At 37.1% G+C, this 26129-nt stretch overlaps 1 protein-coding gene across 7 annotated transcripts in view; it reads left to right on the forward strand.

Moving 5' to 3' along the window:
* NCOA1 (nuclear receptor coactivator 1) overlaps positions 1-26129 on the forward strand; it is a 285311-nt gene that overhangs the window by 139530 nt on the left and 119652 nt on the right. The window contains exon 1 of one of the 7 annotated variants that reach the window (XM_087717450.1): positions 19546-19692. The exons of the other annotated variants lie outside the window; for them this stretch is intronic. The gene's annotated coding sequence lies outside the window, so the exon portion shown is untranslated. Of the gene's footprint in view, positions 1-19545; positions 19693-26129 lie in introns of those variants that run through there. 7 annotated transcript variants of the gene reach the window in all.

Consider the following 26129-nt stretch of genomic DNA (forward strand, 5'->3'; position numbering starts at 1 on the left):
TAAAGTCATTAGAGGTTGACTCAACCCAAAGGAATTTTTATATTTGTTTATTGTTGAAGAAGTATGATATAATGATTAAACGGTTAGAGTAAGATATCCTGATTCAAAAGTCTAATCTCAATTATAAAAGTGCACAGGGCAACTTTGGATCAGTCATTGCCATTATTGTTCAGTCTAATGCAGGGGTCAGCAAACTACGGCTCTGGAGCTGCATGTGGCTCTGTCCTCCCTCTGCTGTGGCTCCGTCACCGGTCAGTGCCACAATTTTGAGAAGTGCTTCTGGTGGGGGGAGAAAGAGAAGCACAGTGCACCAGGAGAAGACTTTATGGCAACGGGAGGGTATTCCAGTTGTCTTCACAATTGATAGGGCTTTCTGTTATGACAAGTAGAGGAAAAAGTACGCTGTGCTAGGAGGAGACTCTATGGTGGGGGAACTGAACTTCCAGTCAGCTCCATAATTGAACAGGGGGCTTCCAATTAGGACCTTTGTGGCTCCCAGTGTTTTCTTTTCTGTGGGAAACGGGTCCAAATGACACTTTTGAGTGTTTAAGTTTGCCGACCCCTGGTCTAATGAATCCCTCAGAATAACTGTGAGGAAAAGTTGGAGAAAGGAAAACCATGCACAATTCTCTCAGGGCCTGGGAGAGAGGCAGGATATGAATGTAACCAATAAAGAAAAACAATACATCACAGACAATGGGACTTCTAAAATTGTGTTTGTAAAAAACAGTACAGTTTTAAGTCTGCTTTCTCAGAAATAAATTATACTGAGTTCACTAAAATTTACCCAGTTAAGTTTATTTTGGATTGAAATCTTAATCCTTATATATCATTGGATTATTAAGTAGCCACTTCAGAAGATTCTGAAGATAATCCTGGATTTAAGAGGATTTTTGATGATGAATTTACTTCAAAGGCATGTTTCTTTGAGAAAAGGGAGTTATATTAGTTTGATGGTCCATGTTTCCTATTCACATAGACACAACTAGCCTCAGCTCATTTAAAATGAATCTGGATTAAATGCAAAATTCAGACATTAAATGATTTCAGATACATACCATAACACATAGTGCTTCTAATCAAAATACATTGTGCAGTTACATCTTTTTGTCCCCCAAAATTTTTGAGTGGGGGGAAAGGAACTCATGACAAGAATCCTGTAAAAATTCACAAAGAAAGGTTTTTGCATTACAAAGCCCTTACTAAGAACTATATGCCTGATGCAAGCATCTTAGAAAATTTGTGCTTTTAAGATACAAAAGATACAATCTTTTCCATCCTGAGAGAAACATCTATAAACTTAAGCCCTTTAACTTAATTTTCCTTTTCTAGATTCTGAACTACATGGTAAGACAAACAACAGTTTCCATCTCTATCTATCATCAAAACTGTACTATTAGTTTTAATATTTTTATTTCAGATTTTAACAGAATAACTTAGTTGGAAGGACCTTAGAGGTCTTCTAATACAACCCCCTGCTCAAGCAGGGAACCTCATACTATTTCAGACCAATGGCTATCCAATCTCTTCTTAAATTCCAGTATTCTTTGTGGCAGCCCCTTAGATATTGGAACACAGCTACCATATCATCCCTAGTCCTTCTTTTCCAAAATATATCAATGCAATTTACATAATATATAATTTGAAAAATGTACATATGCAAACGCAGTGATACACTGGGTACATAAAAAGGAAAGGTATATAGACTATCCCCTTGGAGATAAACAATATCAAACTGACATGTACCCCTGTTAAGTAGGGGTAGAAGAGTGGTAATATATATATATAAAACTTTAGTCACTATTCCCTTTGTAGCCAGTTCCAGTATAGAGAGATTTTTGTCATAAGTGGGATAATATTTTGGACCACAATGAATCTCCCTAGCCCGGATTGATGTTACAATGAAAAACAAACCAGGTTAACTTCATCCCACTTGGCTTAATCACTCAGTTTTCAATACTTATTTATTATTTTCAATAACAAATGCTAGGTCCTAATCCATTTTTCCACTATTCCAGCAATTTATATTAGTGAATGCCTCGTACATGATTCTCTTTACACATTGGTGTGGGGGAAAGATGAAGTGAAAGAGGCAAGCAATTTGATAGACAAAATATAGAAATTGAAGATGAGGTGTAAATGAGAATGGAAAGAAGCAGAAATATGGAAGAAGTATTAGTGGGACAAGGGTGCTATATAGATATAGAAGGAATTCTTGATGAAAGAGTAGCTAGTTATAATGGAGATGGTAAAGGAAAGGAATATTATAAAGAAAAAGCACATTTTGAAATTATTATTTTTTAACAAAACACGTAAATGAATTTATTTATTTTAACACATTTATATTGCCTCCCATCTTATACCAAAATTCCCAATCAAGCTTAATGGGGAAATAAAGTGTGATATATTCATTCTGAAAGTACAAAAATGGCCCACAGAGTATTGTGACTTCTAAACTCAGAAACAGGCAGTGTTTCAAAATGGAACTCTACCTGTTTCTGAGATATGAAAAACTCAGGATTACTAATTAATATGCTATTTGTTTTGTGTTTGAATTATTTTTGCTGTTTTGTAAAATATTTTATGCTTGTTCAAATGCTCAGTAATTTTACAACAAAATTCAGATCTGAAACTTATTTCACTTACAAAACAAAACAAAAATAGTTTTGTTATCTGAATGCTATGAGTGTCATTGTTTTTTGCAAACATGACAGAGATATGAGTTTATCCATAACTCTTTTAACAAAAATTATATTTCTATCAATGTATTTGCCTAGGAATAAATTAACATAGATTCTGTGGTGATTTCTAAATTCCGGTCCACTTTTAATATTTCTGTGGTGCTTCCCCTTATCTGACCTTGCTGTAGGATTAACTATTCATACACTGTCCTTTTCCATTCCTGATGTATTGTATAAATATAAAGATTGATGACTGCTATTATGAAAATAAGGCTCTATTTAAGGATGTCATAAGTAGATTTAATGTAATAGTATTCCCACAGTAGGCTGTTCCTCACAGCCCCAGTGATGTGCTTGATCCTTGATATGGGAAGAAATCATATTACTACTTCAGAAACTGCTGCACCCACAGCATTGCTGATCACAGACAAGAGCTGCAGTCTTTAATGGCTGTTGTGAGGAGGGTAGGGAAGAGTGCAGTACTAAGGGCTGGTGCAGCAAGGAACAAGAAAAACTTGCTGGAAAGTGGAAATATCTAGGAAGACCAAAAATGCTTGGTGGGAGATAGCATTGATAGTTACTGGTAAGAATAGTAATCTTTTTGATTACTTCAAAAATAAGATTTCTTCCTTGAGACTGTTGAGAAAACAGTATTGTAGCATGTATGTAATATTTTCCAGACTCATGAACATCAACAACTCTTTTGCTGAGATTTGCAGAGATCTCTTTTGACCAATGTGTGGTTGACTTTCCCAAATCTGTGTTGTGAAGAACACGTTTTGATGGTGGCAAACAATGTGTGTTTATTTTAAAGAAAGGCCCCCTCAAATTCTTACCTGATTGTCCTCTCATCGATTGGAACATCTGACTCAATTTACTGCCTTAAGAAAGCTGATTATCCAAAAGCTATATTTCTTTTCCAGCCAAAACAGTGAATGTTAGTTCATTATGTTCAATAAAGACATAACAGTAGAGTGCAATATGATTATTTCTTTAACTTCAATCTCTTTAAAGGACTTCAAAGAAGTTCAGATCATAATGTAAGTCATAATAATGCAAAAGTATAGATAGTTCTAAAGGATCATACACTTTTTCTCACCAATATATTATGCTATTTCTACACAGTTAATGGGCATCAGTACATCTTGTGGCATAAATAGTGAATTATTAAGGATTGGAAAACTCCCACTTCAGATGAAAGGTTCTGTTAAAATGGTACTGAAGATATAATTCTTATTTCTTTCTACAACATAGTATATTTCTGTTCAGTTGCAAAAAGCAACTTATTTATCTGGATTTTTGTCAGTGGAAGAATAAAGTCTGGTTTTCATTAGACATGTAGCTAGGGAATAATTGAATTCTTAAAAACGAAGCCAATCTTATGTAGTATTCTGGCCTTCAGAGATCGTGAAAGTTTACGAGATCATGTTCCATGTATGAATATATTTAAGTTAAATTTAAGTAACTGGCTACATTTCCCCCCTAAAAGTTTCTTGTGAAAACATGTCTCTTGTCCCCTTTTGCCAATGAGATGTCTTTTTTCTTCTGACTCAATTTATTAGCAATAATACTTCCTAATTGATTTTCTCCTCATTTAAAGATAAAGATTTCCCTGTCCAGTTGTATTCGATTGTAGGGCCTGGTGCTCATCTCCATTTCTGAAGACACTTTCCGTGATCATGTGGCCAGCAGGGCTACATGCTAAAGGTACACGGAACGCTGTTACCTTCCCACCAAAGTAATAACTATTAATATTTGCATGTTTCGAACTGCTAGGTCAGTAGGAGATGAAGCAGAAACAGGAGCTCATCCTGTCACATAGTGCTCGGGTCTTAAACTTGAGTTGTTGGCTTTCTAGCTGAAAAGCTGAGTGTTTTTGAATACTGATCCATCGCTCTCCCTCCCCCATTTAAATATAACTGGTACTAATTTGCCATCAGGCATATATAACACAGGGCTGGTATTTGGGACCAAAGAAAATAGTAGTTGCAAAAAGGATATCCTGAGAAACACCCATAATTCACCAGCTCCTCTGTTGCAGGTCCAAGAGTGGGTGGGGTCAAACATGTTTGCATGTGTGATAGTAGGAACAAGGTCTATACTTTAAGCTTAAGACATCAATTTAAACTTTAAAGCTCCCTATCCTCCCCCCTCTTACAAACAGTTGGCCTTGGAACCACCCATTTTTGAAATCTTCAGTATGCTACACAAAACTTGGTGCAGTCCTTGAGTCGACAAGAGATGTGCACCAGAGGTGGAATTCAGCAGGTTCTCTCCAGTTCGGGTGAACTGGTAGAGGCAGCTGCCAGAGGCTCCGCCCACCTGCCCCAACATAATGCATGAGCACTGCTAATGCGCAGAAGGTGGTGCGCATGTACGCACACTTACATTTGCAAACTGGTAGGGAAGGTAAATGAATCCCATCGTTGCTGGGCACCTTTTTCTCCAACTAATGTGCCTGAGTTACAAAAGAGAAATATTTCACAAAATTAGATGATTGTTTGGTTCTCTGTTATTTTGGCCAGTTGAGGAAGAATAACTGCCAGATTATCTCTTTAACTTTTCAACAGCAGTTGTGGTATCTGCTGCTTTTAATACTGGAGGTCCGTTTCCTGCCATGTGTCAAGCTGTCAGCATATCACAGAATTCAAGAATGTTCTGTGGGGAATTTACCTTGTACATTGTCACCCAGTTTCGGCCAAGATAGGAAAAGTTGAGAATCCTGACAGGAATCTACCTGAATAACAGTTAGCTACAAGTCATATCATTTTTTCTTTAACCTCTTAAAAGGTTGGTGTTCACATTTTTGGGTTTTCTTTCATAGTATCCTTATTTTGTTATTCCTTTCTTTCAAATTTTTAAAAAAATGGAACTAACAGGGTTTTTTGGAGAGTATCCTAACTTAAATGATCTCTTGTCTGGCAATGATTAAGGAAAAGCAAGAGTTCTCATACAGGAGCAGTATTTCATTTTGAAAAAACTGAATATGGAGAAACACAAGAGTATATAAAATTATGCATGATTTAGAGAACATGAACAGGAAGTGTCCTCCTTCCATCCACATATCGGAACTTAGATTAATCCAGTGAAGCTGAACAATGAAAGATTTAGAATGATAGATAAACAGATATTTTCACATGTATGCAACTAAATGATGGGATGTACTTTCAAAAAATACACCGATGATCTCTGACCTGAGTAGCTTTAATAGGTGTTAAGTTATGGCAGATAAAGTTATTAAACAGTATAACTCCAAATATTATTCATCATTGAACAATTTTATTGCTGTGATACTTTGCTTGTGGTTTTCTACGTAGACCTCATGGGAGCAGCATGCTGGATTAGGTTGGCCTTTGGTCTAATCCAGAAGTCCCCTTCCGTGTGTGTGTGTGAGAGAGAGAGAGAGAGAGAGAGAGAGGGAGGGAGGGAGGGAGGGAGGGAGGGAGGGAGGGAGAGAGAGAGAGAGAGAGAGAGAGAGAGAGAGAGAGAGAGAGAGAGAGAGAGAGAGAGAGAGAGAGAGAGAGATGTTGTTGTTGATGTCAAGGCAATTTCACCATCTGGGTGACAATTAAGTATAGTTACCTAAGCTGTTACATTTAGATAGGAATAACAAGTGAGAAAAGTTGTAAAGAGGGAGCTCAAATCCAAGGTACCATCTTCATTGTTTTCTCTTGTCACTTAATTGAACCCTAAGGTCTTCTTTGCTCTGTGGGAAGGAAGATACTTTCATCACTAGCTTATAATTATTTCTGTTGTGAAACCCCACATGAGGCATTAAAATTAAAATAATAAGGGCAGTGAGATATTGATCCCTCAGCAGGGAAGTGGTTGGCAGAAGGCAGGCTGCTGGAGGGCTTTGTTTGTGAAGTACTGTAGAGGCACCGAGGGCTCTCCATGCTAATGAGAATAATCATCCTCATTGCTGCGTAGCTGCAGAATTATGCTTAGCAAAGGTTGAAAAAGTATGTAATTGAGTCAAGCAACAAATGTAGTTGAGCGAAGGAAGGAAAGCAAAATCTGCAAAACTAGAATAGCTCCCTTAAGGACTTTGCCAATTCCATAAGATTGGAAATGCACCACGCATAGTCATTAATGGCTAATACCTTTTGACGGAATAAAAATGGCAACTGAAATTCTAAGAATGTTCCTTTAAAACATTATTCTGGATTAAACCAAATGCTGTCTACTCCAGCGTGGTGTTTCACATTGTGGCCAGTTGGATGTTTTTAAGATATTGCGAGGCAGTCACCCTCTTGTTAGTATTATGGGTGTGCCTCTGTTCTCTCTCTAAATTCCTGTAAATATAATAAATTCTAATATTTTCCTTTGTACAGATACAAGAACTGATATTTTGGGCTGTACCATTGCTATTTTAGATTCAAATAAGAAGGGCACATGAAACAAGCTTCTTGGTACTGATTATGGATGCCATTGTATAGCTAGTCTTCAACTTATGACCTCAATTAAGCCCAAAATTTCTGTTGCTAAGTGAGACAATTATTAAGTGAGTTTTGCCTCATTTTACAAACTTTCTTGCCGCAGTTGTTAAATGAATCACTGTTGACATGAACTTTTCAAAATGTGGGAAAGTATAACACCAAAAAGTAGAAAAAAGAATTAGAATAATATTAATGTGAAATAATCTATATATGGTTCATATTAGAATTAGAATTCTGTATTGGCCAAGTATGATTAGACACACAAGGAATTTGTCTCCGGTGCATAAGTTCTCAGTGTATATACAACAATATTGATAGATGATTATCATAGTCATTGTAAAAATACATCCATCATAAAACATTAGATATAACACTTACTGATAGTCATGGATACTAAATAAGCAATCAACATAAATCATACTAAGGTTCTAAGTAAACAATACAAATCGTAAGATACAAGCAATACAGTTATAATCATAAGATAAGGAGAGGATGAGAATAATGATGGTATAATAATAAGGCTGCCTTTCTAGATAGTTCTAGTAATTTATTAATTTCTTTCTATGAGTTTAGAAGTCATATAAAGCTTGTCCCTTCAGTACATCTTTCACTATTTTAGCAAGCATGTGGAATGTTTTATTGTTTGATTTCTTTTTTTATACTTTGGGAAAATAAGAACTTTTGGTGCATTATTAAGATTCTTCAAAATGTGAAAAATGTGGGCAACATAAACTGTTCCTTTCTAATTAAAAAATATTGATTAATCAGGGTGATTATTTCTGAAGGAATCAGATGATGCAATAAAGCTCAATCTTGCTTTCCCACCAGGGAAGCCCTTGTTGACTTAGACCTTCAATTGCTGAGCATTTTGGCACCTAATGTTAAATTGGTATACTTTATATAGCTGTATTTTCAAATAGCTCTAAGATCATATTTGCAGTATGGAGAATGAATCTCTTACATTAACTGAATGTATATAATCTGCACACATAGTATGTATATATCTTAAAGTTATTACATATATAGAAAAATATTTTGGATAGTTGCTTTCCATATACTATTTGTGAGGCAATGATATAGAAGAGTAGCTGTTTTGTTGGTGCATTTGCCGATATACATTGAAGTGGTTAAGCTTAATGCTTAAGTACATAAAAGCAGCCTTCCTGGATTAAACCTGTTGGCCATCAAAGGAAGTCTCTTCACAGAGCATGAAGGCAATAACCTCCTCCTTCTACTACCTGTTCAGCAATAGATATTCAGAGGCCTTTGGGGATTTTTCTTAAAATAATATTTATTATTGAAGTTTTTAAAAAAATAAATACTAGTACAACTTAAGAAAAATATAAAAAAAAATAAAAATAAAAAGATATGAAAAAATTGGGGATTTTTAAGAAGTTAAAAAGTTGTAACTTTTTCAATTGTAATACTATAGCTTACGCTTTCCCTAAAGATGCAACCAACACCACCCCCTCTTCTTCCCATATTTTATCTATAAACAAATCTTTAAAGCCTCATCATTCTGGTCAAGAAAAACCCATAAATGTTCAGAGCCTGGGTGGGTGTGGGGGTGGAGGAATCATATACATTTTAATCTTGATCAGATAAGTAAACCTTTTTTTAACTTGTAAAACTCTTGATGTTTATCCTTTTAAGTAGTGTGTCCCAAAAACTTATTACTTTTCATTCTCTATCTTTTCTCAGGAATCCCTTTATAAGTAAAACATTTCTCTTTTGTAAATCCTGAATAAGAAACTTGTTCAAGTCACTCTTCTGAATTGAATCCATGCATTCACATGAGTCTTCTGGGTTGTTATTTGTGTGCCCCTTTTAGCTATTAAAACATTACTGGTTTCATTTGTAAGTCTTGTGTAACATCTTTGTCAATGTATTCTTATATCCTGTCAATTTTAAATCTGCATACAAAATAGCCTGATTCTCAGTTGTATCTCTTCTGTTTCCTTTTTTGAGTTAATTTTTATAGACAATCTTAAAAGAAAGCTCTGAGTACATTGTTACCAAATATCCTTGAATATTACCAGAGTTAAAATATTTTTCTCCATTCTGTATAAATGGATCTTTCCCTTTAATTATATTATTTAGTTCTTTAGCATGTAGTAAGCAGCCTTCAAAATCCCCTCTTATAGTTTTCCCTAATCCATATTTTCCCAGGGAAAAAAATTCATACACCTAACTCAAAATCTTCATATATTTTAATAGGATTTTAAACAAATCACAAGTGTGTTTAAATTTTTCCCAAAATTATCTTTTTGCTGTTTATTTCCATTTTTTGAAGTTATTGCATGAAATACACATTTAACCTACATGACACTTCTTCCACTGTGCATTGAATGAAAATCAACCTTAGCAAAACATACCCTTCTGATGTTCTTATTACCCAAAAAGCAACTGACAAGCCATTTCCAGTAATTAAGAGAGAAAGTGAACAGTGTGATTTTTAAAGACTCCAAAGTGTGCCTTGAGCAAACTTGAGTTCTCGGCTCTCAAGAGTTCTAAAACCTGTTGGAGATTGCTGTTCTGCAATCTTGTCATAGGGAACATCTGCATGGAGTAGTATGGGTGATCCCAGGTTCTCTCCTTGATCTGTAGAGGAGTTTTGGAAGCCAGTTCTTTTCACCGGTTCTTCTTACCAGCTTGGTTGTCAGCTGCACTCGTATGGAACCATCTTCAGGCCATCATTGCTTTTCCAGAAGTCAGTATTCAGAGGCCTTTGAATGTCTGCAACATTCCTCAGTTTTGGCAATCTGCTAATATCTAGACTTCAACTCACAGAATTCCACAGAAAACTATAATTCCCTATTGCTGAGTATTCTAAAAGGTATCAAAGTTAGGAGCAGTTGCTATATCGATTTTATATAGCTTACGTGTTAGAAACCTTTGGTAAACATTATCCACTGCCTGAAGTTGTTAGTAATCTTTAAAAATATGTTTAAGTAAATCAAGTCATCAAGTTCTTTGCCAATGAATAGTGAAAAATAAAAATCTCAAGTATAAACGAGCCATCAGTTGTATTTTTTCTCGGCAGTTACGTTTTTAAAGAAAGAAAGAAAAGATTTATTAACAGGCACTGAGTTGACTCAACAAGCACTGTATACATATTTTAAAATCCTAAAATATTTCAACTGAACTAGCAACTGAATAGCATTTCTGTCACCACAGTGGGATTAGAGTTGGAATAAAGCAGTAGGATTTATTTATCTTGTATTTTGTATTTTTTGCAAATCTTAGCATTCTCCCTCCATTTCTCGATACATTATGAAGGACAAAAGCTTGGTCATTCATTAGGTAGATTATAGCCAGGTACAACAGCAATGAGTCAAAGAAAGACATTTCCATTTTGCTTTAGGTACTTCAAGCAAACTACAAAACATGTTTTTATCCAGGCAAAATAAATAAATAAATTCAATAACAGACTAATCATTTCAAAGGTCTGTATCCTTGGCAGCCTTTCTTTCTGCAGTTCTTTGTCTCTTCATTGTTATCAACTGAATGGGTAATTAAATACCAAGAAAGTCTCTCTTTTTTAACAAGGAACTATAGGGGGAAAACTCCTGCCTTCTGTTTTCTTGGTTTGCAAAGTTTTGATAATTAATCAGTATTCATGGCAAAACAAGGAGAGTAAAATCTGAACTTTTATAAAACTTTGGTATCTATACAATCCTCTGCTCAGTTTTCCAGCCCTTGTCCTGTCATTTGATTCTGGAGTGGAATTTCAGGGGTTTAAATGTGTTTTATTTGAGAGCATTAAAAGAAACAGACAGCACTGTAGTTGCAGGTAAGCAGTATATCCTGTATTCCTTGCCTTTGTTGAATGAGGGAAGAACATTGTCTAGATCAGTATTTCTTAACCTTCAGCTCCCATTGCGGACTGGCCGAAGTTGAGAACCACTGGTTTAGATGCATAGAGATAGTATGTGTCAGTTCATATGTTCTAGAACCACTGCTTTTTTAACATACTTTTTTGAACCGACTGAACAAAATAGGTCTATGGAGATTCTCAGTCATCCAGGACATGGTTATCCCAAAGATGCTTTTTTCAAGAGGCAACTGGACTTTCTGGTTTTTCTTTGAAGATGTTTCACTTCTCATCCAAGAAGCTTCTTCAGCTCAGAGCTTTCCATCTTCACAACTGATTGCTAGCTGAAATAAAAACCAGACACTATGACCATTTTTAAGGTTTTTTCCCCCAGTTTTTCTGAAACCTGCAAAGGAGTTGGATGTAAAAATGAAACTAATGATTGACTCGCCTTGATAGTCTTTGTGGAGAAAGAATGTTGGTTACACTTTCATATTATAGCCTGACACTAGAGTTCCAGTTGTCCTTGTGGGATTTCATTCATGCATTATCCTTCCCTTTCGAATAGCCAGTTGTAACTTTAGTAAACATCCCGGCGGTGCAAGTAGTATGCAAAGAATCTTTTATTGACGGATGGGATAAGAGGACAATACGTAATTTTGTGCAATGTTTTGACAACTGCGTTTAAAAAAGTAATCAGTACTACATTAAAAATAATGCACAGTACAGAAGACGGGGGAAATAGTTAAAGAAAACTCAAAAATGTGTGTTCACATCTGTAGAATGTTTGGGTAAAATATCACTGAGAAAGAGTATTCCATAATGAATTGGTATGATACAGTGTAAAAATGGGAATTTTAAATTGATTCTCCAAATAACCATTGGTAGCTGCTGGCCTGCTTTTCTAGGTTTATGAAAGACACCTTGTGAATCTTTTGGCACGCAATGAAGGAAAAAGTTCTTAAAAGAAATAAAAATGTGTCTGATCTAATACTATGAATAGCCATGATTATACCATTACTAAATACTGTAGTTATATTCTTATCATGTGGGCATGGTTTGTTGATGCAGGGAATTAACGTTCCTTTTTCCTGCCAAAATTTTATTTCATAACTGACATATCAAAGAAAGAAAAATATGATTGTGCTGTTTAATAATATATATTTCATTCATTCAGAATATGTGGTACTGAAGAGAATTATCCAGTAATCACAATCCTGTAGCAGATTGTATATTAAATGAAAGGAAGAGAAAGAAGCTCAGAAGGAATGAAGAAGTGAGATTTCATTGCAGTCTTCAAATGGAATTCAGCTTTTAAGCCATTCTTCTTGCTTTACTTGTTAAAGAGATGGCTAAGATTGTTATGATATCTGTTTATTGCTTTTTCAATAGATAAGTGATAGCAATGTTCCAAGATGGAATGAGATTATTGCCATATATCTCATGTTATATGTGAATTGTCTACCCGTATTTATAATTATCTCCAGAATGTTATGTTTATCTCTAGAGAGAAGCATCTGGTAGGTCTTGTTCCCAGATCTGCTTCGTTAAAGTTATGTATACAAACAGTTTCAGTTATAGTTTGAAAGATAACATATATCCAGCAAATGTTTAGGTCAGAATTCAGAATGAGTTTTGCTCAGCATGCGTTAAGATAGTTTTGAACAGTGGTCTTTGGCCACTTGTTGCTATTTATATGACAGCATACAAGGTTTTGAAAAGTAGATTGGCTGTTTTGGTAGATCAGCTCTTCCTTCATGTTATTCTTTTATTTGAATTGAAAGGAGTACAATATTTGATACTGCAGAAGCATTGAAGTGCAATAGTAAGCTATAGTTGATCCAAGTTTTGCATTTCCCCCCAAAGATAGACAGGCATTTGAGAGAAAGCAACAGTTTACATTTAGCCAGTATGGTTTGTGCAGACAGTTGATTTCAGTTTTGAAATTGGAATTCACTTCAGTTCAAATGGAATTGAGTCTAAAACTCTTTCTATTGTAGGTCTATGATTTTAATATTTGAATACTATACTTTTCTGTAATTTGCATAACTTGAAAAACACTATCGGCTATTTCTTTATACCTGATTAAATGCTGAGCAACATTGCTAAGTATAATTGTTAGCAATAATAGTTTCAAACTGTTTAGATATTGCATATTACAGGAGACATAGGTGAGTTGAAAGAATGTTGTTCCTTTTGGGATTCTCATCTGACTGTTTTTTCATCCCAGGTTGATCAAATGTAAACAGCAGTGTTGTTAACTCTGGTGACTGTTGTTCTCAGCCCAAAGAAAAATACAGCAACTTTGTGAATAACCCAAGCTCTTAAGGGACTATGGTCCCCCATGGATGGAAGTGCAATTTTTTTCCTAAGCAAATGCTTTCTCTTTACCACTAACCTTTAATTGCTTAAGATTGCATTTCCCATAGTTGCTCTTTGATTTAAATAAAAATAGGAGAATTTGTATAGAAGCCTACAGAATAAGTTATTCAGCCCAAAAGGAAAACAAAATGCAAAGAAAAATAATACTTCAAAAAGAGAGGCCAGACAAAACCCAGAGAAGATGCAATGCAAACTTGATAGATACATAAATTGGCCTTTGACTTACTGAACCAACTATCATAATCATGTTTTTCCCTTCCTTTTCATTAGGTTTTGTCTCTTTTTGACTTTGTGATTGTAAACTGGCATTGCTGTCGGCATCTTTTACCTGAGAAGTAGAATAAGATTGCTTTAGTATTAAAAGTCTCACATTGAAGGTAGCATGCAAAATCAAACAAAACAAAGCAAGAATATTGCTACTCAAAGGAGCATAAGTAGCCCATGTTTAGGGACAAAGTTTTCCCTTTTGCAACAGAACAGTAATCTTTAGAATAGTTTTGTCATATTCTTACAGCTCACTTCATTTCCTATTTTATCTCCATGGCCTCTGCTATTGTCTGTAATACTTTAGCCACCTAATGAGAAGAGAGTATTCAATACAATACAATAGCAGAGTTAGAAGGGATCTTGGAGGTCTTCTAGTCCAACCCCCTGCCTAGGCATGAAACCCTATACCGTTTCAGACAAATCAGATTCATTGCAGAAGACCCTGATGTTGGGAAAGATTGAAGACAAGTGGAGAAGGGATAGCAGAGATGGATAGATAGTGTCATTGACCCAATGAACCTTTGAGCAAACTCTGAGAGACAATGGAGAAAAGGGGAGCCAAGTGTGCCATGGTCTATGGGGTGTCAAAGAGTTGGACATGACTTAGCCACTTAACAACAACTTGAATGTTTTAGAGGAAAAAGAAAAAAAATACACTCATTTGAGGAAGGGCTGTGTGTATTATATGTGCTAGTGTATTACAAAGTCTGGAGAGATAGAATAAGTCGCTTATTTGGTGAGGAGGGCCTGCAATTCAGGAATAGAACATCAGATTTGCATGTGCAAGGTACTAGCAAGTTTAGTAAATAATATCTTGGGTTAAAGCTAAAGAGACCACATGAACAATGGTTGGTATTTATGGGGTGAGGGGGAAAATCTGGAGCAGATCAGTGGTATGACAGTATGAATGTGTAAGACACTCTCATCTTTTACAAATGAAATTAGTAGATGTGGGAAGATTACTGCATTAATTGTCCACTTAACCATAATAGAAAGTTAGCTATCCAACCTCCTTGTTTGGTAGTGTCTGAGATTGAGGATCTCAATAGCAATCTCAGGTCAACTCAGAGCTGTTCATACTGAAATCTACCAGAGTAAATTGCTGAGTGCCACAGAATAAGAAAGAAAAAGTTCATATTTTAATATGATCTCATCTACTTTGCACTTCCCAAACCATCGTATAGATCAAATTCCAGTTATTGCGTGGTATTTGAAATTCTCTCTGAATGCTGGAATTTAATTCTCCACCAAAGAAATTTCTGCAGAAACATACAAATGAGATAAGAGACAAGTACAATTTCTTTGATAGGTTAGGGAAGTGGGCTGAAAATAGCAGTGAAACCTAATAAAGACAGTGTTTCGTTCTTCATATAGAAAATAAAAGAAATGCATAGATATAGTGATCTGTAGATATGTGACCTGCAAATAGTAATTGTGTCAGAGAGCTTTAGAATAGTAGTTGATTACCAATTAAATACAAATCAACAATGTGAATTGCCCACAAAAGGCTTTATTGGCTGAAGTATAATTTCCAGCAAGGCTTTTCTTTTTATCCAGCTAACTGAATCAAAAAGATGCCTCATTGTTTTTCTGTATCAAGTCCCCATGATGCTGCTGTTATTTCATCTCTAGCTCATTACAAGGACACTAGATTCAAATTTAGCTGTTCCAGTTTAGAAGTGAAGTTTGTCCTCTTCTCATACAACACGTTTTGCTGTATAAATGATATAAAATGCATCCAGAATTATACAAGTGATGTTGTGGTCAGAAGCTGGGCTCTGCCTTGCTCCTATTGGCTATCTGAGGCTGCTGCTGGCATCAGTCGGATTGATGTCAGCTCTCCTAAAGATGCTTTTTTTCAAGAGGCAACTGGAGATCCTTGTTCATTTCTCTTCCAAGAAACTTAATTCAGCTCTGACTGGATGGTGGGGAATAGAAGGATTTATATTCCTTGCAGACAGCTGGTCATTTGCATTCTTTTAGAGAGTTGTTGAGGCGACTTGGAGGTTTGTCTGTGTCCTCAAAGTCAACTGAGTAGTGCAAATGGGTGTGGAGCCTTTTTGGAATTGCTGAAAGGGTTCCTCTAGTCTGCAATTTTTCTGGAAATCTGTTCATATTCATGCACCATTTGAGGGTGTTCATCCCAAAGTGCATAGCTAAATGTCTCTGGAGATTCTCAGTCATTCAGGTCATGGTTGTCCCAAAGGTGCTTGTACAAGAGGCAACTGGCTGTTTTGCTTCTCCTCCAAGAATTTTCTTCAGCTCTGAAGACAGTCAGCTCTCCTATGTAAACCAGATAGGAAACATGGCCAGATAAGCTAATTCTATTTCATTGTAAGGCTACATTAATAGAATCTTGCATGTCTGAAGGTATCCATGTTTTGTAGACATTTCTAACCACCTGATAAATTAGGACAGGTCCTTCCTAGGTTTCTTCCTCTGGTTATTACGAGCCGAGGTGGCGCAGTGGTTAAATGCAGCACTGCAGGCTACTTCAGCTGACTGCAGTTCTGCAGTTCGGCTGTTCAAATCTCACCAGCTCAGGATTGATTCAGCCTTCCATCCTTCCGAGGTGGGTAAAATGAGGACCCTGATTGTTGTTGGGGGCAATATGCTGACTCTGTAAACCGCTTAGAGAGGCCTGGAAGCCCTATGAAGCGGTATATAAGTCTAACTGCTATTGCTATTGCTATTAAATCCCTGGGAGCTTCCCCCTTTCTTGTCTGATTGTTTCCTAGGCAGCATTTCTTTTATTTGTCCCTCAAGATCATTCTCACATACCATTACACTATTCAGGAGACTGTACAGCTAACATGCAAACACAAGATTCAAAAATTCATGGCATGGGATCAGGTTATTTGAAGGACCACTTTTCTCTGATTGTATCTGCCCACCCCATCAAATTTAGCAGAAGAGGTGTGCTATGGGTATGCTATCAGCCAGGGCACTACACTTGGCAGGTCCCAAGATGCGTATCAAACAAGTTCTGTTTCCAGCCTGATGCCTTACAAACTGACTCTGTCCAGCATTATTTAATTACAGCTGACCTTAATATATCCCAGAAACCTCTGTTTGCTACATAATGTTGCAATGGAAGTCCTACCTGGGATTTGCTATATGGAGGACACAATGCAAATGTTATTTAAACTAATGTAATTTAAGTAGTGTCTCGGTTGTGTCCTCCATATGCTAAACCCCAGGTAGGATATTCATTTCAATATTTTTCAACAATGGAAGTTTCTGAGGTATATTAAAGTCTGCTGTTCCAATAGTTATCAGACCATATATAAAATTCACCTTGTCCAAAAAGCACAGTTGCATTAATGTTTTATTTGAGAACTTCCTAGAATAATTTCACTGGTCTCTATTTAGTGGACTTAGTGGACATTTTTTTTTCTGATTCAGCAGGGCTTCTTTTACATTTTACAAATCAGCCTGGTCTTACATTTTGGTTTCAGCTACGAGCACCCATATGACTCCAGGAAGTTTACAAAGAAGACATATACTCGGGCAGGTGTCAGAAAACTGCGGCTCTGGAGCCGCTTGTAGCTCTTTCCTCCCTCTGCTGTGGCTCCATCACCGGTTGGTGCCACAGTTTTGAAAGGAGCTTCCGGTGGTGCGGGGGGAGAGAAGCACAGTGCGCCAGGAGAAGACTTTATGGCAAGGGGAGGGTTTTCCAGTTTTCTCCACAATTGATAGGGCTTTCTGTTATGACAGGTAGAGGAAAAAGTACGTTGCGCTAGGAGGAGACTCTATGGTGGGGGAACTGAACTTCTGGTCACTCCAGAATTGAACAGGGGCCTTCCAGTGGCTTCTGGTGTTTTCTTTTCTGTGTGAATCAGGTCCAAATGGCTCTTTGAGTGTTTAAGTTTGCTGACCCCTGTACTAGGGCAACCCTCTAGTAGTTGGCATTTAGGGATATACCGCTTCTGAACCTGAAGGTTTCCGGTTAGTTGTCATTGTTAAATTATCATATCAGGTTAGTTACTATTATTAAGATTTAGAACTGAACGCTGTAGGAAGAAATTGTAATCCATGATTGGGGGGGGGGGGGAATCAGGAATACAGTAGCACTTTTTCTAATTAACAACTTTTATTTTTTTAAAAAAATAAGCTTTCATGCTCTGTTGCTCACTTTATCAGATGCATAGAGTAGCTAGACTAGGGTTGAAATTGGGGCGAGGTGGAGAGGAAAAAGTTAGTTATGCCAACCCAGAGTGCACGTGAGACAGATAAGTACCTTATCAATTAACAATTATAATGAGTTAAAAATCCATTGTCGGTATTTATGAGTTTTTCCTACTGCTCTGCTCCAGTTAGGCTATTAACTATCACCTCATTTAAGACCCTAAGTAAATTCCGCTTTATGTAAAATGCTATGTTTGTAGAATTTATACTGACCTATATTGTAAAGTTATTTGGATGCTAAAAATAAAATGGAGACACTGTATCGATATGGAATCTGAGTGACCAGCAGTGTCCTTTGCCTCTCTCAGTGTTTCTCAACTTTAAGATGTGGCTTTCAACTCCCAGTAATTCCCTAGCTAGAGTTAATGATAGAATTCTGGCTAGAGAATTCTCAGAATTGAAGCCCGCACTTCTTAAAGCCTAACTCCGAAAAACACTGGCCTTTATGAACTCTATTACTAGTCCAATTCCAAGAATCCTTTACAGCTATGGGTGTCAAATTCAAGGCCCCAGGGGCTGGATCTGGCCCACAGGGTGCCTAGACCCTGGAAACAGCCAAGGACCAGCCCACAGTGCCTCTACAAATGAAAACAGAGCTTGGGAAGCTGCAACGGCCTCCTGCAACCTTCTGCCAGTGAAAACGGAGCTCGAGAGAGCTGTGTGCGGCCCTCCTGAGCTCCGTTTTTACTGGCAGAGGGTTGCAGGAGGCTGTCGCAGCCTCTCAAGCTCAGTTTTCACTGGGAGAACATTTGGGCCACAACAGGCGCTGCTGACATGAATGACATCAAGTTGGCCATGCCCACACTGGTCCCCAAGGTCAAACTCAACCCTGATGTGGCCCTCAATGAAATCGAGTTTCACACTCCTGCTTCACAGTGATATTTGTGATTTTATTTACACTTCTTGTTTCTCCCCTGCTCAAACAAATTTCTTAGAAACAATTTGCAACACATAAAAAACACAATAAAACGGTGAGATTTAAAGTAAAGCAGCAAGTCAAGCAACTGGGTGGCAGCCTTTGATGCTGATTCTCAGTAATTTACATAAGCCATGCATAGGTGCCATGGTTTGGTTTGTTTGTTTGTAATCCACCTTTGGGTTTGGATAATGTTGTTAATAATTCAAGGTGGAGAGTATATCCAACATACCCCCTCCTCCTATTTCCTCACAACAACAACAACAACAACAACCCTCTGTGTGGTGAATTGGGCTGAGAGAGTCTTCCAGCTGACTTTTATGGCTAAGGTGTGATTTGAAGCCTGGTGCTTTAACCACTGGAACAGACTAACTCCCTCTGTTACTTGCGAATGTGCCATGCAGTGTGGAAACTGCTAAGTGATTGTGTTATGAACGCGTACAAAAATGGGGATGGCTCTTGCAAGTAACTCTTGATCCATCTTTCATCCAAGTATTTTGGATTTTCTTTTGGGTGCTCGGAAACACTGTGTAAGCATTAAATGGATTTGCTTTGCTCATCTCTCTAGTTCTCCTGTGTTTATACATCTACTTTCAGTCACGGAAGTGCATTTGCTATCTGCTTACGGCTAGTGCTTGGCTTCTGAGTATTGTTTTCCAGGAGGTGTATCTGCTGTGTTCCCTTGTGCTTGGCTAGAGTCTGCCAGGTGGCACCAGGGATCCCAAGAGCGCTGCTGAATTTGAGTGGCTCTGGCGGGCGTGTGTTTAGTTTAATTACCCAGTCAGCTGGTGTGGGAATCGAAAAGCAGCTCAGCTCTGGTGCTGAAGCTTTTGCCTGTCGCAACAGCGTGCAGCACAGAGTACACACACCCCAATGTATTCCAAACAGCCCAGAGCACATGGAGCTGGGGGTGGGGGAGAGAGGCTTGCAAAGGAAGCATGTTAGTCATCAGGTTGTTGCTGCATAATTCAGGAACACGTTTGCCTTGAACTGGAGATTAGCCAGGTAAGGCTGTTTTTTGCACAGAGAGAGTACTCTTTTTAGGCGTCGAAGCTGTATAGTATGTTGTTGCTTATGCTTTCTCCTGCGTATTGCAGCTCTGAGTGTTGGTCTTTCGGCAGCAAGGCATGTCCTATTTCTAGACGCCTTTCATTAACTGGAAAAGAAAGAGAGGCTCCTCCGCTGCCCGTTATCTCTGCTGATGCGATTGTGTAAATCAAAGCTAATGTTTTGTTTGACTTTTACATAGATTAAATTTATCCAGTGCAGGAGGCTCGGCTACCTTCAGCACTTGAACTTAAATTCAGTATAGCTTGAACTTTGCTAACTACTTGTTCCTTCAGTGTTTTGCCATGCCTGTCCCCTTCTCACCTACCCTGCCTCTTGTAGATACTGGATATTTTGTATACAGTAATGCTGGGGAGGATTTGGATAATGTTGTTAAGTAAGAACTTGTGTATTCCAGCAGTGACCTTGAAAACGTGTATGTGTGTGTGTGTGTAGGCTTAAATTGTTCATATTTGGCAGTGGTCATCTCAGTGGGTAGCAGAATAGGTATACTTTTTTTGATGAAAGGCAGGGAATGTCTCTGAAGGAAAAAGGGAAGAGCAGAGCTGTTGCAGGAAAATATGCTCATTGCTTAATAGTCACTAATCATTGACAAGCAGTAAAAGCAGCAAAGGCAACAACAACCAAAAGTTTAATTATTTCAGCTTTCCTCCTAGCAAAGCAATCATATATACAAAAGAAAAGGGGAAACCTTTCCTCTGGGGGAAATTGATTTGCTGCTGATTTATCATCAAGATTGCAATGTTGCTTGTGTAAAAACCAGGAGACTTCCTGATCTGATTTAACTCTTCTGAAAATCCATGGGCAAATTTTGAAATCCCAGGAGGGAGGAAAGAGAAGAAAGAGAAGACAACAGGAATGAAAAGCATTATTTCAGTGGATTTCAATAGCACCCAGAATATGTTATCAATAATGTTATATCTGGCTCAAGATGGCATCGTATGGCTTACAAACATTGTGAACAAGTCTGTTACAGCTGATATTATACTATTTGCATTATGCTACTCTGACAGAGGGCCACTTATCGGAAAAACAGAATAATCGCAAGTATCTGTAGATAAGTTGCTATGCAGCATGCAAAGAGAGTGGATTCTTAGATATAGCTGTATTATCACAATTTCTTTCAAATTTTGAACCTTGAGTACCTGCAGTCTGATATCATGCATTAATACGGGTGTTAAATGTAGCATTTAGCTTGGGTGGAAAGGGATTTACTTTTGTAATAAATTTGTGTTGTTATGATGTAGAATGTAGTTCTTCATGGATATGTCCAGTTGAATAGAGCTATTATAAAATTTGTTAATTTCACAATGTGTAGTAAGATAATGTAATCTATATGTTGTTTGATGATCTTAACATTTATATCATATTTAGTTTCTGCTTTTTTTTGGTTCATCTTGTTGCTGATCCCGCTTAAGTGATGGAATTGGGGGTGGGAGATATAGTTTCTTTTTGAAGAAGTTACATCATTGTGCAATGCCTTGCTCATCTGAGCAGATCTTTTGGGGGTATATAGAGTACATCCTTCGCAGCTTTTGCACATAGCATCAACTTTTAAGTTGTGTATGGATTGTTGAATACAATTGAATATATGCACTTCTTGGGAATAAGAAAAATAAATAAAACAAAGGCACACAATCATTCTGGGTAGAAGAACAAATGTGTGTTTAAGTAGAAAGCACAGATGTTAGCACTAAGATTTGCTGGGGAAGGAGATATAATTTAATGAGTGCTAAATGTACTGAATTTCCTGGTATGTCTCTTTCTAACCAAGAACAGTCTATTCTTAACATCACCTCTCCCAAGAGGAATTATTTTTAACTACAGAAATCATAGATTAAAGAAGGTTCTCTCCCCCCCCCCTCAAATCTATTCAAATTATCACCCTATTAAATTGCTATGTTCTTAGATAAATGGAAAGTGGACATGAAGTATAAAAAGGAAGAGGGAATGAATCTATGCCTGCAATCTCCCAGGTTCTGAAACAAAAGTTCTGCTCCATTTCCCCCTTTACCTTCAGAGATTGAAACTCTCAGAGCTGCAAAATAGGGCTTTTTAGCTCTGGCTCTTTTAACATTATAAAGACATTTTGTTCAATTATTTCATTTTCCTCTTATGGAACTGCTTTCTCCACAAAAAGCATTTGACTTAGTCACTTAATTTCCATGGCCATCTGAAACTTTATTTTTTGCTTATTTTTTAAGCCTTTCAAAATAACAATAAGTTTGGTTGTTTGGAGAAAGATGGGGTTGATTATAGGCTCTTTTTTATTGCTCTGATTTGAAACCCGCATATTTTGTAAATAAATGAAAAATAACTTTTAACAAATAGAGAACTTTTTGATAAAATAAAGGTGAACCCAGACATGCCCCAATCTCTTCTAAATCAGGTCTGTATTTCAAGTGGAATCAATTTGATGTCTAATTATCCCAGGGAATATACGTTTTATCTGTCTATAAGTGAATAAAATATATGCAGTGCGGCTTCCTTTTAAAACAACATTGCATATATACATTGCCTTATTTGACATAGATTTTTTTTTCTCATGATGTTATCCTGAATGTGTTGCTAAACAAGGCCATATCTTTTAGGTCTGTGATTTGCTGAAGCATATGCTTTCTGATGAGGTTGTTCAATTATTTTTTTAATGTTGTCAAAGAGATCCTAAATTTCATCCCTTGGAAATCTCTTAAAATTGAGGCATTCTGATAGCAAATGGAAACTTCTGTGAATATACTACTTGCATGATTTTGAGTGTATTTGTAAGTGGGGTTTTTGTTATTAACCTAGCAGATGTATTTGAACTACACGCTAAGATTGATTATTTTCATTTTGTTGTGGCATGGTTGGTGGTTAAATTTGTTTATGATTTAGCATGAAAACTCTGGAGACACAATATCAAAGTTAAATGTTGTGCGTGAACCTGTTCTGGTGTCTTGGGATTGAAGAGGGGTCTGTTTGAAACAAGTCTGAACTTCACAACAGCAGACTGTTAACATATGGAAGATTAGGAGTGTGCTTGCCTGTAATAATCAGCCATTATATCCATTTGTTCTCCCTAAGTGCTTGAGAACTGTCAGCATCACTTGGTTCTTCTAGGGGTTTTCTCTTCCGGGAATGTGCAAAATATATCCCTTTATTTCAGTAGGTTTTCTGCTTTGCTTTCATCCCCTTCATCTCAGATATCTGTGGCTAGTCAGCATATTGTCCCATATATCCTCTTTTCTGTATAGCTTTTCAGTTTGTAGGCGCCTCTTCTCATCTCACCTCCTGTCCACCTATCCCAACAAAACCATTCTTCAGCTGATCTACTTTATAGCCGCAAACCAGTTTGGCATTTGTGTTGGAGCATCTGGCCAATGCCTGTGCAATTTTGCACCTTTTGATGCCTTCCTTTTGATACATAAACCCAAAGGGTGCTTGCGAAAGAAAGAGGAGCAAATTTACATTAGCAAGAATATGTCTATACATCATTTTGGAAAGCATCAAACAAAACGGATTCTTTTGTTTCTTGTCTTAGCGTTGCATTCCTGTATGGAGTTTTGGTTATCTTTTGGAGTTGCACATAACTAATTGGGGAATAAAAATGCATATTTAATTGGATATTAGCATACAAGCACCTTTGAGGGTCATGCAATTCTAAGACAACTGTACTCAAATATTCATTTGAGAATTCAGTCTCCCCCTTCCCGTATATAACAACTTGAGTATTCAGCTGACGATTAATTCTTCCTCCCTGATGGAAATTAAAATAGAATCAAATATAAGGAAGGGTTCCAATAATTATCTTTACCTGCACAATTTGCAAATCCACACTGGAGACTGTAGGATCGCTATAAAATTATACATCTGCACAATTATCCCAGACTTCTGGATAGCAAGAAAGTGGTTAATCTTTTCCTTTCTTTATAATGTTGAAAAAATGAAAAAGTACTTAGCTATCAAACATATCAACTAAGATTCTGATTGGAAAATCTTACCAACCTAGAATTTGCTTTCCCACCCCATAAAACTAGAATTGGTTAATATCCCTCATCCATTATTAATAGATGTTTTATTAAATATATTAAAATAAATAATTTAAGATTATAGAATTAATATAATGAAAATTGTTATGAGAAAGCCTCAAATCATGAAATCTTTTGATTGCAATCTTGTCTTTGGTTTGAATTGCTCTGCATCCTTCAACAAATTGCTGTTGTCTCAAATTCACATCCAACCAGGAGTAATTATACTAGCCTGATTGGTCTTTGTATGGATTATTGGGTATATGGGAAATGAACATTTTAAAGTGCTCCTGTAAATGTAGATATTACTATTTAATTTACTGAAGCCCATTTTTATATGTGCTGCTGCTGTAATGTATAGAGAATGTATTATGACTGCTTTTGTAGACTCTAGAAATGTCACCTTGAAACATGAGTCCATATTTTGGAAACAGAACGTAATGCACTGTAGCCTAACATGTAGCATTTGAGGGGGAAACACTTGGTAATATATAGTGCTTTTTGAGACTTTCGCTTTCAAACAGGAAAACAATATTATTTAACAGAAAGGAGTAAAAAGCTTGAATTTGTAATTTTAGTGTAAGCACCAAAATGCAAACTCAGCCTGTCATTAATAAATATGTCCAATAGTTTTTTTAAAAAAAAATCTTTAGAATTAATATTAGTAATATCATCACTTTCCTTATATAAGTTAGAAGAATAAGTGCAGTTACTTCCTGTTTAATTTACATTGAACAGATATCATGGTTCAATCAAGAGATACATTGTTTTATTGGATGGTTGTACATCATTCAGAGTCACTTTCTTTTAGATGGATGGCCATATAAAGTTGGTAGAGATAGGTAAGTAGGTAGGTAGGCAGGCAGGCAGGCAGGCAGGCAGGCAGGCAGGCAGGCAGGCAGGCAGGCAGACAGACAGTGTTTTCCTGAAAGTAAGACCCTGTCTTATATTTTTTGCCAAAAGGCACCCGGTCTTATTTTCAGGGGGAATGTCATCCACTGACTCACCTCACTTGCATGCATTGCCCCTAGCCTCTTTTTCACTATCAGAGGCCTTCAGGAACTTCTTCATCTGGCAAGACCAGCAAGGCTCTCCTGAGAGCCTCTGCAGCTGATAACAGAGCTTTAGGAAAGCCTTTCCACCAGAAGAAATGGGCCGAGGTGTGCGACACATGGCTGCAACTGTCCGAAGGTAAGTAGTAGGACAGTTCCACCATCACCCCATCCCCATTCTAACTTAATTTTTACCTGTGCACCATGGAGTGAGTGTGGTCTTAATTAGGGCTTATTTGGGGGAGTAGGGCTTATATTGGGCGCATATCAGTGATGGGATTCAAAATTTTTACTACTGGTTCTGTAGGCGTGGTTTGGTGAGCATGGCATCGCTTGATGGGTGTGGCTTGTTGGCTATGACAGGGGAAGGATACTGTAAAATCCCCATTTCCTCCTGATCAGCTGAGACTTGGGGGGCAGAAAGTAGATGGGGTGGGGCCAGTCAGAGGTGCTATTTACTGCTTCTTTCAACTACTCAAAATTTCTGCTACAGGTTCTCCAGAACTGGTTAGAACCTGCTGAAAATCAAGCTAGGACTTACTTTCTGAATAGGTCGTATTTTAAGGGGAACGCAATAGATGATAGATAGATAGGAAGGAAGGAAGGAAGGAAGGAAGGAAGGAAGGAAGGAAGGAAGAAGGAAAGATAATTGTGATTAATTATCGTAATTATTCAGTTAGAAATAAAAACTGCATTTTTAAAAAAAATCAAAGTGTTCTACCATAAAAATAATGAGCAGAACTAGAAAAATCCCTTGTTGCCTAGAAACATTCTAAAGTCTCCAATATCTTCTCCAGTCCTGTTGCTGAGGTCTTTCTGATTAGAGATTTAACCTGGGATGATCTTCATGCAAAGCAGCGCCTCAGCTTAGAACTCGGGTTCAACAGTATGCTATAAATATATAATATAAATGATCTGGTGTTGAAGAAAGTGCTACCTGGTGTTAGTGGCTATAGACCTTTGGAAATTAATATAACATTTAATACCAAAAAAAATGAACAGTAAGGAAGACTTATGGCATGTGTTTTTATGCAGCCCACCAGCTCCAGAAGAAACACATTAGCAGATTTACATGCAGAATGAGCTTCTAACATTGAATGGATGCATTCAGCTCCTCTTTCTCTTTTTTTCTATTAGTTTCAATGAACCACTTCACATATGGATAATGTGTTGACTGAATATACCAGTATGAAAAGTTTTATGTTCTTGACAGAGGTGGTATTCAGCAGGTTCTAACCAATTCTGGAGAACTAGTTGCGGAAATTTTGAGTAGTTCAGAGAACTGGTAAATACCACCTCTGACTGGCCCCGCCCA

This window comes from Thamnophis sirtalis, unplaced genomic scaffold, assembly GCF_051295495.1.
Source record: "Thamnophis sirtalis isolate CommonGarterSnake01/CBP01778 unplaced genomic scaffold, rThaSir2_p1.2 scaffold_6, whole genome shotgun sequence".
NCBI classification, from domain to species: Eukaryota; Metazoa; Chordata; class Lepidosauria; order Squamata; family Natricidae; genus Thamnophis; species Thamnophis sirtalis.